Source organism: Mytilus edulis, chromosome 3 (assembly GCF_963676685.1).
Source record: "Mytilus edulis chromosome 3, xbMytEdul2.2, whole genome shotgun sequence".
Lineage (NCBI taxonomy): Eukaryota > Metazoa > Mollusca > Bivalvia > Mytilida > Mytilidae > Mytilus > Mytilus edulis.
In genome coordinates, this window is record NC_092346.1 from 36,572,807 (window position 1) to 36,590,013 (window position 17,207).

Genomic DNA, 17,207 nt, shown 5'->3' on the forward strand with positions numbered 1-17,207 from the left:
AGGGTTATCATCGGGAAAATTAATGTACATTCCAAAGTACTAAATAAAATAGTCTAGCTTTAAAATGTAAATTATAAATGTAAATATACACTTTAAACTGACTTCTTCTAATCTCAGTCAATTATTTTAATTTAAAAGCAAACACAAATTTAGCAACAATCTTTTGGTGACCCGGCAATCAGCGGTCTTAATTCATGTATTGCTTTTCTTGTTTTTTTTTAAAAGAAAGCAACTTGTTTTCTAAATGCTTTCTTCTATTGGGCTGATATTTGATATGTAAGCTAACCATGGTGAAATACAGATCAAGTTTAAGTGTCGTTTTACTCCGCTAATTTTTGCCAATAAGGGTTTACAACTTTGAGCATCATAGTTATACGGACTTTTTTTCTATACTTCTTTACATTTTGAGCTTATTTTTGATATGTGAGATTACCATCATGAATAAAAAAAAATATTAGTTTAAAAGATTTACACTATAAATCACGCAAATTTTTATGTATTATTTCTGGAAATCAAAATTATATAGCATATAAGTAATACACACACAGTGTTGAAAAACAATTATTTTAAATTTAATGACCAGTACTTTATACAAAAAAGGGGCTAGAATGGAAAGTAAATGAAACCCAGAAGTTTATGACATTAAAGCATTCGTAGTTATCACTATGACAGGTATAGAGATGATGCTTAAATGGCTGTTCATTTCGAAAAGAGGTTGAGGATTTTTTCGAAATAGCAAATGATCATCATCTTTTCATACGATTATTTTTTCTATACAGTTGAACATAAAGGGAAAAAGTTCAGGATTACCGGTATCCTTGATATGAAAGCATATTATACCTTCTAATTACAATTCAATATTTGCATAACTATTCTGTGGATTTATATAAGGGAAACGTTATTGCCACAACCAAAATAACAACAATACGCATATCTTAATGGACACAATTTGAAAATTCAAAGGTCATCTTAAACAGTACATATTAAACTGTGAATCGGCTCCGAATATCGAACAATCAGAGTTACTCCGCTTTAATCAAGAATCTGACATGCAGATACCACTAGTACTATACAATATTTTATTTTCCAAATTAAAGGGCCCATTAAGAGCATAACATTAATTACAACATGACATAAACATTACAGAGTGATTAAAGAAACATAAAATAATAATTGAAATTCAAATGCATGAAGAAAGGATCAGTGGTCAAGGGGAGATAATTTTGACATATTTTAGAGTATCTAACTAATTTTCTGATTTTCTTAGTTGCAGGCCTTTATCCAGGTATGCACATAAAATAGATAGAAATCTGCTATCTTCATTAATCATGATCCATGAAAAAAGATCATTTATATTTAAACTATCTAAACTGGGTTATTTTTTTATATAATCAGTGATATCTCTTCTGAGGTTATTGTAAATAGGGCATTCCAGAAGAAAGTGCACATTTTCAATACAATTTGTATTACAATATAAACATATCCTCTCATGTCGAGGTAATATTTCTTTCAGTACTGTAATCACTTGATATACGAAATTTAAATTGAAAACTCAATTAATCAAATTAATTTGTAAAATGTAAACTTTGTTGCAATTTTAAAACATGTTGGATGGTCAAAAGGTCTGACACCTTATGACAAGGTTATAGAAATTGAAAAATTATTCAACCTCAAGACTGACTTTGTAACGGAGGCTTATTTATCAATCAAAGACTTTAACATAAGACGAGATATAAGAAAATATAGAATAAATGCACATGATCTTAGAATTGTAACGTTTTTCGTTTATTACATGCATCACTGGGTTTTATTAGTATGATATAATTAGATTTCGTATTCTCATTAACCGTTATAAAGTAAGTTTATAATCTATATGTACCGCCTTCAATCAGATGTCAAATCAATCATGTTAATCGGCTGGTGCAGCGTTTATTTGTATATACAGGTGCCTCGGTTGACCTCATTTCAGTTGTATAAAACAAACAAGTTGCTTTTTTAAAAAAGTCAATACGTGAACCTTAGAACAGTTTGGGTATGTTGAGAGTGGTGTTAAATATAAAGTGAGGAGATAATTAATGTTTTTATTTTGATATTAATATTTACCAACGTGAAAGGTCAAAATACTACAAATGGATGACAATTCTAGGGTTCTTATGGGTATAGGCAATATTTCACCTAAGTCCAATAGCCATTTTATTTACTTTTCTGTGAAAAAAATTATTAGATAGATATAGGAAGATGTGGTATGAGTGCCAATAAGACAACTCTCCATCCAAGTAACAATTTATAAAAGTAAACCATTATAGGTCAAGGTATGGCATTTAACACAGGGCCTTGGCTCACACCGAACAGCAAGCTATAAAGGGCCCCAAAAAATACTACTATAAAACCATTCTAATGGGAAAACTAACGGTTTATGTAAAAACGAGAAACGAGAAACAAGTATGAACTACATAAACAGACGACAACTACTGTACATCAGATTCCTGACTAAGGACAGGTTTAAACATTTGTAGCGGGATTAAACGTTAAAGTATACGATTATTTTGCTTCATAGAATATGGAATATTTATTCCTACCAATAAGACAAAAGCAACTTACTTATCATTTGTTTGCCCATGCCCACTGTGTCTAAACCACACCGGCAAAATTTGCTCGGACTCGATGGTATCTAACATCCGGCACAATGACGGAACACCAATAGACAAAAGAAAGGTAGGTTTCTCCTTATTTTTTTATTTTTTTTATGATATCGAAGAATATATATACATAAAAAACTATTTTCTATTGTGAGATGCAATATTTTCTACAACCGTTCTATATTAACGGAGAAATAAGTCAAAATGCATGTCAAAATGACGAATTGAGTGAACCTTGCCTCGAAATTGTTTAATTTCTCGTTAAATTGTTCACATTGTACGGAAAGAAAGGTACGGGAAGATAGATATTGACACGGAGATTGCAAATTAAGTTATTATGAGCATCTCCATAATTGTATCTCTGTGTATGGAACGAAAGAAATGGGTCATGTCAAAATGGAACTGGCCGGTTTCGTCAATGTACACAACCCGGTTTCGTCATAGATTTCAAAATGCATAACCCGGTTTGGTCAAATAAAAAAAATCATAATCGCATTACATTATAATTGATTATTTAACTTCAGCGTTCAAAAGGAGTTTTGTGGGTCGTTGGAAAACAAGTTCGTTCACCGTCAACGGCTTATTATTTATATGAGTCTCAGATTCAAATAAATAATAAGCAAAAACTTGAATTCCTACTCTTTATAGAACACAAATATTTTTATTTACTTTGCATTCCGAAATTTTTTTAACAGCATATTGAGATTAAAGCTGTCTAAATATGCGTTTTCTATATGAGTTATGGGAAAATATGTTGAACATGTTTAAACTTGAAATTAAAGTTTACGGTCTTAAAAATCGAAACACATAATTGATATGTGATTTTCTCGCACAAAAGGATGGACACCTTTATAAGTAGTCTAATCATTCTATGTATGTTATCTTTTCTACAATCGTCAAAAATAAATCTCCTTAAGGATAAACGTTGATAATAAGACAACTGTATATGCATGCATAATCGACATAGAAAATGAATGTAGGATTACAACTACCATGCATTAAAATAATTTTTTTATCCCTTATTGTAACTATACTGCTATGTACAAATTAGTATAATAGTCTCAGGTCATCGACAAAATTCAATAATAATTATTTTGTTAACATTACTAAAAACGAGTCTGTACTGTCGCCGTTGTGTTATGATGATCGTGTGACAAAAATGCAGTTTACATGTAGGCATAAGACAACATTTGTAATTTATCGTTGTATTATTATCTATCATTAATTATCCGTTTGAACAATGCGTTAACGAAAAAATACATATAAAATCAGTCTTTTATCCTTGGTTGTTATGAGACGCGTTAATTGTTGCTAGGGTGCTCTCTTCGAGGTCCGCGCTCTTGGTATATAAAGACACCGATTCATTGCAAGTCGCTCATTTGTAATCTGGCTGTCGACGGATAATAATCGCTTCTGAAGGAATTGAAGAATTGAAATTTGAAGCTGGAAAGTAAGTTTATAAACCTAGTTGAGTTGAAAGCGTTGTAGTTTTGAAGCAAGCGGTTTTTAAAGGTATTACAATTATTGCAAGCTACAGCGTTGTTCCGAAACTGTAATTTCCCTTGGGAATGGTCGCAGTCCCTCGAACAGATAGCTTGTAATAATCTGGTAACTTAGGTGCTTCAGAGACTAGTCATTTCAGGACTAGGTGTTTTAGAGACTGGGTGTCGCAGAACTAGGTGTTTCGGAAACCTATGATTTTTTGAAGATTGTTCTTAATTAAGTTTAATATAATTGTTTGTCAAATCAGTTGGGACCTCGGAGTCAGTGAAAGGATCAATGATAAATTGAGGTTATAGTTTTCAGGCTACTTTTTGATATACAGTTATTTGTGTGAATATTATTATTTCTTTATTAAGTTTCAAAGTTTAAATACTGGTCTTGTAGTTTTTAAGGAAAGCCTCCAAGTTGTAGTTAGGTTTTCGAGTTAATTAAAAGATTGATATTGGAGTGTCTCAGATTCTGTGAAAACGGATACGAACATATAGTTCATAAGCCAAACACGTTACAATCGTACACTGACGTTGGTCAATATATTTTGACAATATATACGGACAGACGGATTCATTTTGTTTCAAAGTGGGCGTAATTCGAACAACTTTTACATACCGCCGAGAGTAGTGAGTCGAACAATATTTTGATTATTTTTTGCTTTACAAAATCGTTAAATACAGGAATCAATATAGTTTTGGCAACCAAAGGTGGGGTCGGGGCGTGCAACATATACGTCATCTAGATTCGCCACTTATCTTATAAAGTGTATACCGAATTAAAATATTGTAAGAAATGAGAAAACAGGGACACCCGGGAAATCAGAATTTTGTTGTACTGTTTGTGTCAGCGACAACACTTTGACTCAGTCCATTCCCGAATCACACGCTTGTAATTCCATGGTTGTCTTTAGTTGCTTTATACCACATGCGTTTTGAACATAAAATAGGCAGGTAGTTTTCTTGTTTGAATTGTTTTACATTTATAATTTAGGACCCTGTTATAGCTTGCTTTCATGCAGTTTGTGTGTTTTTCTCATTGTTTAAGGCATACGCTGACCTAAACTTGATTAATTCAACATAATTTTTGTGTCTAAAAGAAAGTTGTCTCATTGTCAATGTTTATGGGATAAGTGGTTACCGTCATTTCTTCTTAATAAGACCTAGATATAAATCACGGTCATGTTTTGCAAACCAACTTTTATTCACATTGAAAATACAAAACTGTCAGATATTGTTTTCGAAAGATATCTTGAAGTTTCAATTGAATTTGAACTGTACAAAAAATGAATTTGAACTGTAATAATAATGTGAAAAACATGCCTATGAAAATAAATGTGCCTACCAGAAACGGGAAGAAAGTTACAAATCTCACTGCTATGTTATTGATTGTTAAGTGTGAAAACTCGCTTTAGTGTGCAAGTAAGACAGTATATATAGTACCAGAAAATCTGGCAGGACTGCATGCATGATTAATTTGTGCAGAACAGTATAGACTATAGTCGGTTTGGGACTGTTCGTCAATGATTGAATGCATAAATGTATTAATAATTGATAGTAAATATTGTAAACTAAGTGTATATAATATAGTATAGTAAATTAAAGTTATGGCACAATCAAAACACATCCTTTTATTTTTCATCTTTACATACTACTATTATAAACAAAGAAAATATAATAATGTTACAAAATAATTAGATACAGTGTTTGCTATTCAGTATTTATATTCCATTTAAAATTAGTTTGAAGTTATAGTGCCTAACAGGATTGTGTGAGGTAGAGAAACATGACTTTTAAACGATCGTGTTGAATTATGACATACAAAAATTGGCAGATCGGACATATTTTGACTTTAATTACTCACAGCTTTTGTTGGGGTTTAATTGGAATTGCAATATTGAAATTAGAATGAAAAATGTGTTTTTTGGTCAATATAAATAAACATTTTACCTGGCGAAGCCGTGCGTAAAATGAATTTCGGCGCTTCTCATCTAAAAATGACTTCTTTAGTGGAACAAAACGTTTTATTAGTTAATTTCCAGTAATTTCTCAAGAACAGGCTATCCATGAATAATTTATTTGCTCCAAATAAGTAGCATTTTGAGAAATATAAGAATTCGCAATTACGACCTTTCATACCTTTAGTTTCATTGATAAAAATAATATGGACTCGTCCGTTGTCCAGTTTGAAGGTCATTTAATTTACTGTTCACTCATCACGTGTTCGTGTATAAAGAGGAAAACCAATTATATTATTAATTTTATATCAACAGGAGTTTCTCATACATTTCTTTAAAATTGAGAATTGAAATCCTTTGCACATTTTTAGTTTAATAAATCAATTAGGCAACTGTTCATTTAAAGGGGTCATAGGGCTTTTCTTTTATTTTCTTCCCCTGCTGGGAGGAAACATAATGCCATGACCTAATTTCATAGAAAAATAAATAAAATCAACATTGATAAGGAAACCTTTTTTTCAAAAAAAATAAAAGATAATATCATATCCTTATTGTACAATGATATGCAATTATTTTTAATCAAATGAGAAAGAAGATTTATAACTTCCTACAAAGGTTCCTTATCATGTCTTGAACAGGAAAAGAACACCAAAGCTTATTTTACACATGCATAAATATTTCCCGTAAAGGGAAGTAATCCATGAACTTTCTGTAACTTAAGTTCCCCAATCATAAATCATAAGAATATTACCTCAATATGCATTATTATATTACCTTGTAAATAAACTTGACTAGTGACAAGGAAACTGAACGTGTCGACAGGTAGAACAGTGGTAGTTAATCTATATAATTTCCCCGACGTATCCAAAGGTTTGCCGTTTTTATACCACTGAATTAATGGTTCTGGACGTCCTCTAACTTTACACTGTAACCAATAACCTGTTCTGTTGTTGTATATAGTATCTTTGTCTTTATGAACACCTACATATGTTGGTTTTTCTGAAAGAAAAATACATTAATATTAAAATCATTTATCCTTGAAAAATTGTTTAAATTCAATGTTATAGCTAATCAATGGGAGATAACTCCATTTTATTTTCAGAAAAGAAAAGATTCAAGATTTTAAAACAAACATTAAACATTGCAAATTAATGTGTTTTTTTAAAGTTTATATATTCATTAAAACAATGAATACATATATGTGGAGACAAGAGTGGTTAATACTTAATAAATTAAATTCACCAAAACGAAGTGTTCAAACTTTATTTCTAGAATTATGAGGAATGAATAAAATACTGTGAATTAGAATTACTATGATTATATTACAAGTACTCACCATTGACAACCACAGGGACTGTACTTGAACCTCCCCTCCCCATCATGTTTTTAGGTGTACAGGAATAGTTGCCATTATCTTGTAACGTAACTCCATTAATTCCACTTAAGTCGCGAGGTTTCTGTTGCTAATAGCTGGTTGGTTTCAACTTTTCTCCATTCATATGTTGGTGCTGGATAGCCTTAAAATTAAAATTGCCAAATTTCATTATAGCCTGACACTTGAAAAAATTTGAAAAGAAATAAGCATACATGAAATATTCAGAGAAATATAGAAAACGTAATCATCTGAAAAACCAAAGGATATTGATTGATTCATTAATGCTAAATGTTTATATTTGGTTCATGTAAATATGCTTTGAGTGTTTCCAAAGTGCATTTCAATCAATTATTCCTGAATTTAAGAATACAGTTACTTTTTGGGATCTGTTAATAAACTTTGTATAACACATGTCTTTAGAGGTGTCCAAACTGGCCATGAAGAACCTGTTTATGTGCTTACTATGATTTGATGAATAATTTTAATTGTTTATCCTTTAATATCCATGTAACATCGATGCATTATTCTGTATCTAGTAATTACATATTATATATTATATTTACCTGGGTCACTAACAGAGCAGGTAAGAGTCAGAGAATTTCCTACAAAAACAGGTGAAACTGGGGCAATGTTAGAACTGCCAGGGGAATCTGAAAAATATAAAATATCATGTATTTATATCTGTATGACAAACTGCCTTTAACTCAATAACACAAAACATGCTTATATGTTCTACTGTAAGAATGTTTATAATTTGCTCATTATTGACAGAAAATATTTGAATCGATCCACATGCATAATGTTAAATTAAGGATAGATATATCCAACTTCATTGGTTCTTGTTCATGTTTAATTTAAATTGTAATCATAATGCAATTTGAAATATTATGTTTAATGATGACAATGGAATGTTCTTCAAAGTGCAGTGGCAAATATTACATGCATATCAGGATCAAGGTGTCTGTCCAAAGCCATTGAGATATGAATTGCACCAAAAAATTGAAAAAAAACTTGGAGAAAAGTAGACAACACATGCACAATTAAAACTGAAGCTGCTTACAACAAATTACCAGTATTTAAGGTCTTTCCTCTCCGCGAGGAAAGACCTTATTGTTTTTCTCCTGTTTTTAAGGTCTTTCCCCTACCTGGGAAAGACCTTATTGTTTTTCTAATGTTTTTTTTTCTTCCAACATTTTTTTGACATGCCCTCCCCCCGTTTCTATTAAAGTCATCAAGACCAAATATTGACCATCGATAGATCTCATTATGACGTATAACCAGATGAGGCTGTGTAGGATTTCATCATCCCCTTTGAGAGTTATATCCCCTTGAAGCACTTTTTTTATTTGCATTTTTCTTAAAAAGCATTAGAGATAGAATAGAATTGAAAATGGCAGCATGTACAGGAACAGATGGCAATGTTAATAAACATAAAAAAATTGTAGGTTATTTGCCCTGATAAGAAGTTATTTCCCTTGAAAAATTATACATTTTTGGAAAAATTATATTTCGAGAACCGGAAGTCGTAGAGACTTGGGACCTTCACCAATATTCTTTAATTCATGTGACTTTTAATTTGCACCAAGGTCAAAGGTCACCGAGTGCAAAAAGAAATTACGCTGCAATTTCAAGCTTCCATATTAAGAAAACTATAAGAGTTTGCTGCACTCATACTGTGTATAAAATGTTCCTCTCGACGAGCTCTACATTTTATACATTAAGCTAAAAAATGTCCAACTGTCTGTTCAAAAGTTACAACAACATAATTCTTAAAACTATAGTAACAAGTGTATATCTTTTAAAAGGTAACAGATATCAACCTACTATAAACTGCAAAGATGATCAGTAATTCAAGACCTTCAATTTGAGGTCAATGTCAGTTCATGATGAAATTTCACCTTGACCTTCACAGTATACAATGACCTTGACCTTGTGATAGTTGAAAGGTTAAGTGGTCCTGAGTTGAATGGTGCTAGTCCCATGTCTCTACGACTTCCGGTTCTTAAGTTTAGTATTGCATCATATATTTGATAATTAATTGTGACCTTGGTGAACTTTGAAATTATCCCAATTCTTTTTCTATAATGTTGTCCTTCAACTGTAGATCATTTATCATTTAACAGATTTGAGATATCTATTGTCGTTTTAGAGATAATGCAGTTTGAAGTTTTGCGAGCGGAGGCATGTATTTCTGAATCAACAAGAACTTACCACTTAAAATGTTTTAGAAATTGAAGAGGTTGACATAGTTATATGTTTGACCAAATACCAAAAACATTCCATTGAAAAAAAAACACCAAAAAATCATTTTGAAATTTTCATGTTTTGCATTGACTTTGTAAGTTTCATAACTTCTATTTATATCGTTGATATTGCATCATTTTTGGCACTTTGTCAAATGGGGTCATCTGATATATCAAATTGTAGGTCTCAATAAATTCTAATTAAAAATGAAAAATTTAAACCTCTTTTTCATCCCAGGTGGAAGGGTGGGGTCATTTAGTGCAAACATTCAAATTTCTCAGATGGTAAGGTTGTCGCATATCAAATGAAAGAACATAAAGCGTACATTTAAAATTTCAAATTGACGTCCCTTAAAAATTGGTTGAATGGGGTCATTGAGTGCAAAAAATAAATGTTCTTTTACGATAGGGTTGTTGTATATCAAATGAAAGGTCATGATGTGTACATTTGAAATATCAAATTCACCACCTCCAAAAATTGGTTGGATGGGGTTATTAAGTGCAAAAATCAAACTTTTTAGAAAATGGCGTTGTCGCATATCAAATGAAAGCTCATCTACCCTGTGTTACATATATCATACTTCCGATCTCAAAAATGTAGGCGGATGAGGTCATTAAGTGTAAAAAGCGAAAAGTTTCAAAAGGTATGCTTGTCGTATATCAAACGAAAGGTCGTACAAAGAACATTACGAAAACATCACTTTTACAGGAAAGACCTTTCAATTGTTTTACAAACAATTGAGATACTAGTTAAGGTCTTTCCTCTCCGCGAGGAAAGACCTTATTGTTTTTCTAATGTTTTTTAAGGTCTTTCCTCTCCGCGAGGAAAGACCTTATTGTTTTTCTCCTGTTTTTTTTTTTTTTTTTTTTTTTTTTTTTTTTTTTTTTTTCATCCAGCATTTGTTTGACATGGCCTCCCCTCGTTTCTATTGGAGTTATCAAGACCAAATATGGACCACCGATAGACCTCATCATGAAGTATTACCAAATGAGGCTGTGCAGGATTTCATCATCCCCTTTAGAAGTTATCTCCCTTTTATTGGTTTTTTTCGACATGGCCCTCCGTCGTTGTTTTTGAAGATATCATGACCTTATTTGGACAATAGTTAGATCTCATCATGATGTGTTACCATATGAGGCTGCTAAGGATTTCATCATTCCCTATGAGAGTTATGTCCCCTTGAAGCAATTTCTTTCTTTTACATTTTTCTCAAAAAGTATTCAAGATAGAATCGATTTAAAAACGGCAACATGTACAGGACCAGATGGCAATGTTAATTAACATATACAATCATTTTGTTGTTAACCCTTATAAGGAGTTATTTCCCTTGAAAAAATATAAACAATTTTTGAAAAATTGTATCTCAAGAACCGGAAGTCGTAAAGACTTGGGACCTATACCAATAATCTTAAGTTCATGTGACCTTTAATTTGCACCCAAGGTCAAAGGTCACCGAGTGCAAAAAAAAATTACGCTGCAATTTCAAGCTTTCATATTAAGACAACGATAAGAGTTTGCTGCATACTTACAGTGTATAAAATGTTCCTCTCGACGAGCTCTACATTTTATACACTGAGCTCACAAGATTCCGACTGTCTGTTCAAAAGTTACGACAGGATGATTCTTAAAAGTATAGTATTGTGTGTATATCTTTTTAAAGGTAACAGATATCAACCTTCTATAAACTGCAAAGATGATCAGTATTTCAAGACCTTCAATTTGAGGTCAATGTCAGGTCATGATGAAATTTCACCTTGACCTTCACATTATACTATGACCTTGACCTTGTGACATTTGAAAGGTCAAGTGGTCCTGAGTTGAATGGTGATAGTCCCATGTCTCTACGACTTCCGGTTCTCAAGTTTTGTATTGCATCATATATTTGATGATTAATTGTGACCTTGGTGAACTTTGAAATTGTCCACATTCTTTTTCTATAATGTTGTCCTTCAACTGTAGATCATTTATCATTTAACAGATTTGAGATATCTATTGTCGTTTTAGAGAAAATGCAGTTTCAAGTTTTGCGAGCGGAGGCATGTATTTCTGAATCATCAAGAGCTTACCACGAAAAATGTTTTAGAAATTGAAGAGGTGGACATAGTTATATGTTTGACCAAATAACAAAAACATTCCATGGAAAAAAACACCAAAAAATCAATTTGAAATTTTCATGTTTTGCATTGACTTTGTAAGTTTCATAACTTCTATTTATATAGTTGATATTGCATCATTATTTGCACTTTGTCGAATGGGGTCATCTGATATATCAAATTGAAGGTCTTAATAAACTCTACTTAAAAAATGAAAATTTTAAACCCCCTTTTCATCCCAGGGGGGAAGGGTGGGGTCATTTAGTGCAAACATTCAAATTTCTCAGATGGTAAGGTTGTCGCATATCAAATGAAAGAACATAAAGCGTACATTTCAAATTTCAAATTGACGTCCCCCAAAAATTGGTTGAATGGGGTCATTGAGTGCAAAAAATAAATTTTCTTTTACGATAGGGTTGTTGTATATCAAATGAAAGGTCATGATGTATACATTTGAAATATCAAATTCCCAACCTCCAAAAATTGGTTGGATGGGGTTATTAAGTGCAAAAATCAAACTTTTTAAAACATGGCGTTGTCGCATATCAAATGAAAGCTCATCTACCCTGTGTTACATATATCATACTTCCGATCTCCAAAATGTAGGCGGATGAGGTCATTAAGTGTAAAAAGCGAAAAGTTACAGAAGGTATGCTTGTCGTATATCAAACGAAAGGTCGTACAAAGAACATTACGAAAACATCACTTTTACAGGAAAGACCTTTCAATTGTTTTACAAACAATTGAGATACTAGTTTCTTTTTCTTTTTCTTTTTTTTCTTTTTTTTCTTCCAACATTTTTTTGACATGCCCGCCTCTTGTTTCTGTTGAAGTTATTAAGACCAAATATGGACCATCGCTAGACCTCACCAAGATGTATTACCAAATGACCTTGTTAAGGATTTCATCATCCCCTTTAAGAGTTATCTCCCTTTTATTGATTATTTTCAACATGGCCCTCCCTCGTTGGTTTTAAAGATATTGTGACCTTTATTGGACATAATGTAGATCTCATCATGATGTATTACCATGTGAGCCTGAATAGGATTTCATCGTCCCCTATGAGAGTTATATCCCCTTGAAACAATTTCTTTCCTTTGCATTTTTCTCAAAAAGTATAAGAGATAGAATTGATTTGAAAACGGCATTATGTACAAGAACAGATGGCAATGTTAATAAACATGTACAATCATTTTGTTATTAACCCTTATAAGGAGTTGTTCCCCTTGAAAAATTGTACATAATTTTAGAAAAATTGTATATCGAGAACCAAATGTCGTAAAGACTTGGGACCTTCACCAATAATCTTTAATTCATGTGACCTTTAATATGCAGTCAAGGTCAAAGGTCACTGAGTGCAAAATAAAATAACGCTGCAATTTCAAGCTTACATATTAGGAAAACGATAAGACTTTGCTGCATACATACAGCGTATAAAATGTTCCTCTTGACGAGCTCTACATTTTATATGGTAAGTCAAAAAATGTCCGACTGTCTGTCCAAAAGTTACAACAGGATGATTCTTAAAAGTATAGTATTGTATGTATATCTTTTTAAAGGTAACAGATATCAACCTACTATAAACAGCAAAGATGATCAGTAATTCAAGACCTTCAATTTGAGGTCAATGTCAGGTCATGATGAAATTTCACCTTGACCTTCAAATTATTCTATGACCTTGACCTTGAGATATTTGAAAGGTCAAGTGGTCTTGAGTTGAATGGTGGTAGTCCCATGTCTCCACGACTTCCGGTTCTCAAGTTTGATATTGCATCATATATTTGATGATTAATTGTGACCTTATTGAACTTTAAAATTGTCCCAATTCTTTTTCTATAATGTTGTCCTTCAACTGTACATCATTTATCATTTAACAGATTTGAGATAACTATTGTCGTTTTAGAGATAATGCAGTTTGTAATTTTGCAAGCAGCGGCATATATTTCTGAATAAACAACAGATTACCACTTAAAATGTTTAAGAAATTGAAGAGGTTAACATAGTTATATGTTTAACCAAATACCAAAAACATTCCATTGAAAAAAACACCAAAAAATCAATTTGAAATTTTCCGGTTTTGCATTGACTTTGTGAGTTTCATAAGTTCTATTTATATAGTTGATATTGCATCATGTTTGGCACTTTGTCAAATGGGGTCATCTAATATATCAAATTGAAGGTCTTAATAAACTCTGCTTAAAAATAAAAATTTTAAACCCCTTTTTCATTCCAGGGGGAAGGGTTGGGTCATTTAGTGCAAAAATTCAAATTTATCAGATGGTAAGGTTGTCGCATATCAAATGAAAGGACATAAAGCGTACATTTCAAATTTCAAATTGACGTCCCCAAAAAAATCGTTGGGTGGGGTCATTGAGTGCAAAAAATAAAATTTCTTTTAAGATAGGGTTGTTGTATATCAAATGAAAGGTCATGATGTGTACATTTGAAATATCAAATTCCCGACCTCCAAAAATTAGTTGGATAGGGTTATTAAGTGCAAAAATCAAACTTTCTAGAACATGGCGTTGTCGCATATCAAATGAAAGCCCATCTACTCTATGTTACATATATCATACTTCCAATCTCAAAAATGTAGGCGGATGAGGTCATTAAGTGTTAAAAGCAGAAAGTTTGAGAAGGTATGCTTGTCGTATATCAAACGAAAGTTCGTACAAAGAACATAACGAAAACACCACTTTTACAGGAAAGACCTTTCAATTGTTTTACAAACAATTGAGATACTAGTTTTTCTTTTTTTTCTTCCAGCATTTGTTTGGCTCGCCCTCCTACCGCTTCTATTGGAGTTATCAATTCCAAAATTAAACCATCAATAGACCTCAACATGAACTTTCATTAGATGAACTTTTGTAGGATTTCACCTTCCCCTTAAGAAGTTATCTCCCTTTTATTGATTTTTTTCAACATGGTCCCCCCAAAATGTGTTAAAAGATATCATGACTTTATTTGGACAATAGGTAGATCTAATCATGATGTATTACCCTATGAGGCTGCATAGGATTTCATCATCTACTTTGAGAGTTATATCCCCTTGAAGCAATTTCTTTTATTTTGATTTTTTGCAAAAAGTATTAGAGATAGAATTTAATTGAAAATAACAGCATGTAAAAGAATAGATGGCAATGTTTATAAACATAAACAATTAATTTGTTATTAACCCTTATAAGGAGTTATTTCCCTTTAAAAATTAAAAATATTTTTTCAAATTTTTTTATTCGAGAACCGGAAGTCATAGAGACTTGTAACCTTCACCAATAATCTTAAATTCATATGACCTTTAATATGCACCCAAGGTCAAAGGTCACTGAGTGCAAAAAAAAATTACGCTGCAATTTCAAACTTACATATAAGGAAAACGATAAGACTTTGCTGCATACATACAGCGTATAAAATGTTCTTCTCGACGAGCTCTACATTTTATACAATAAGCCCAATAATGTCCGACCGTCTGTTCAAAAGTTACAACGGGATGATTGTTAAAAGTATAGTATTGTGTGTATATCTTTTTAAATGTTACAGATATCAACCTACTATAAAGTGCAAAGATGATAAGTAATTCAAGACCTTCAATTTGAGGTCAATGTCAGGTCATGATGAAATTTCATCTTGACCTTTACATTATACTATGACCTTGACCTTGAGATATTTGAAAGGTTAAGTGGTCTTGAGTTGAATGGTGGTAATCCCATGTCTCTACGACTTCCGGTTCTCAAGTTTGGTATTGCATCATATATTTGATGATTAATTGTGACCTTGGTGAACTTTGAAATTGTCCCAATTCTTTTTCTATAATGTTGTCCTTGAACTGTAGACCATTTACCATTTAACAGATTTGAGATATCTATTGTTGTTTTAGAGATAATGCAGTTTGAAATTTTGCAAGCGGCGGCATGTATTTCTGAATCAACAACATCTTACCACTTAAAATGTTTAAGAAATTGAAGAGGTTAACATAGTTATATGTTTGACCAAATACCAAAAACATTCCATTTAAAAAAAAAACACCAAAAAATCATTTTGAAATTTTCATGTTTTGCATTGCCTTTGTAAATTTCATAACTTCTATTTATATCGTTGATATTGCATCATTTTTGGCACTTTGTCAAATGGGGTCATCTGATATATCAAATTGAAGGTCTCAATAAACTCTACTTAAAATTGAAAATTTTAAACCTCTTTTTCATCCCAGGCGGAAGGGTGGGGTCATTTAGTGCAAAAATTCAAATTTCTCAGATGGTAAGGTTGTCGCATATCAAATGAAAGAACATAAAGCGTACATTTCAAATTTCAAATTGACGTCCCCAAAAATAGGTTGGATGGGTCATTGAGTGCAAAAAATAAATTTTTCTTTTACTATAGGGTTGTTGTATATCAAATGAAAGGTCATGATGTGTACATTTGAAATATCAAATTCCCAACCTCCAAAAATTGGTTGGATGGGGTTATTAAGTGCAAAAATCAAACTTTTTAGAACATGGCGTTGTCGCATATCAAATGAAAGCTCATCTACCCTGTGTTACATATATCATACTTCCGATCTCAAAAATGTAGGCGGATGAGGTCATTAAGTGTAAAAAGCGAAAAGTTTCAGAAGGTATGCTTGTCGTATATCAAACGAAAGGTCGTACAAAGAACATTACGAAAACATCACTTTTACAGGAAAGACCTTTCAATTGTTTTACAAACAATTGAGATACTAGTTCTTTTTTTTTTTCTTTTTTTTCTTCCAACATTTTTTTGACATGCCTGCCTCTCGTTTCTGTTGAAGTTTTTAAGACCAAATATTGACCATCGCTAGACCTCACCAAGATGTATTATCAAATGACCCTGTTAAGGATTTCATCATCCCCTTTAAGAGTTATCTCCCTTTTATTGATTTTTTTCAACATGCCCCTCCCTCGTTGGTTTTAAAGATATCATGACCTTAATTGGACATACTGTAGATCTCATCATGATGTATTACCATGTGAGGCTGAATAGGATTTCATCGCCCCCTATGAGAGTTATATCCCCTTGAAACAATTTCTTTCCTTTGCATTTTTCTCAAAAAGAATAAGAGATAGAATCGATTTGAAAACAGCAACATATACAAGAACTGATGGCAATGTTAATGAACATGTACAATCATTTTGTTATTAACCCTTATAAGGAGTTATTCCCCTTGAAAAATTGTACATAATTTTAGAAAAATTGTATTTCAAGAACCGGAAGTCGTAGAGACTTGGGACCTTCACCAATAATCTTTAATTCATGTGACCTTTAACATGCACCCAAGGTCAAAGGTCACGGAGTGCAAACAAAATTTACGCTGCAAATTCAAGCTTACATATTAGAAAAACGATAAGACTTTGCTGCATACATACAGCGTGTAAATTGTTCCTCTCGACGAG

The 17,207-nt window shown here is 32.1% G+C and overlaps 1 protein-coding gene and 1 long non-coding RNA gene across 4 annotated transcripts in view; both read right to left on the reverse strand.

Annotated features, from left to right (window-relative positions):
• LOC139516381 (uncharacterized) overlaps nucleotides 1–17,207 on the reverse strand; it is a 341,046-nt gene that overhangs the window by 281,096 nt on the left and 42,743 nt on the right. The window lies entirely within an intron of this gene.
• On the reverse strand, nucleotides 6,845–8,122 carry LOC139514850 (uncharacterized). The gene is made up of 3 exons (XR_011662728.1): nucleotides 8,026–8,122; nucleotides 7,424–7,604; nucleotides 6,845–7,086 (listed from the first exon to the last, which is right to left on the reverse strand). It is a non-coding gene; the product is annotated as an uncharacterized lncRNA (long non-coding RNA).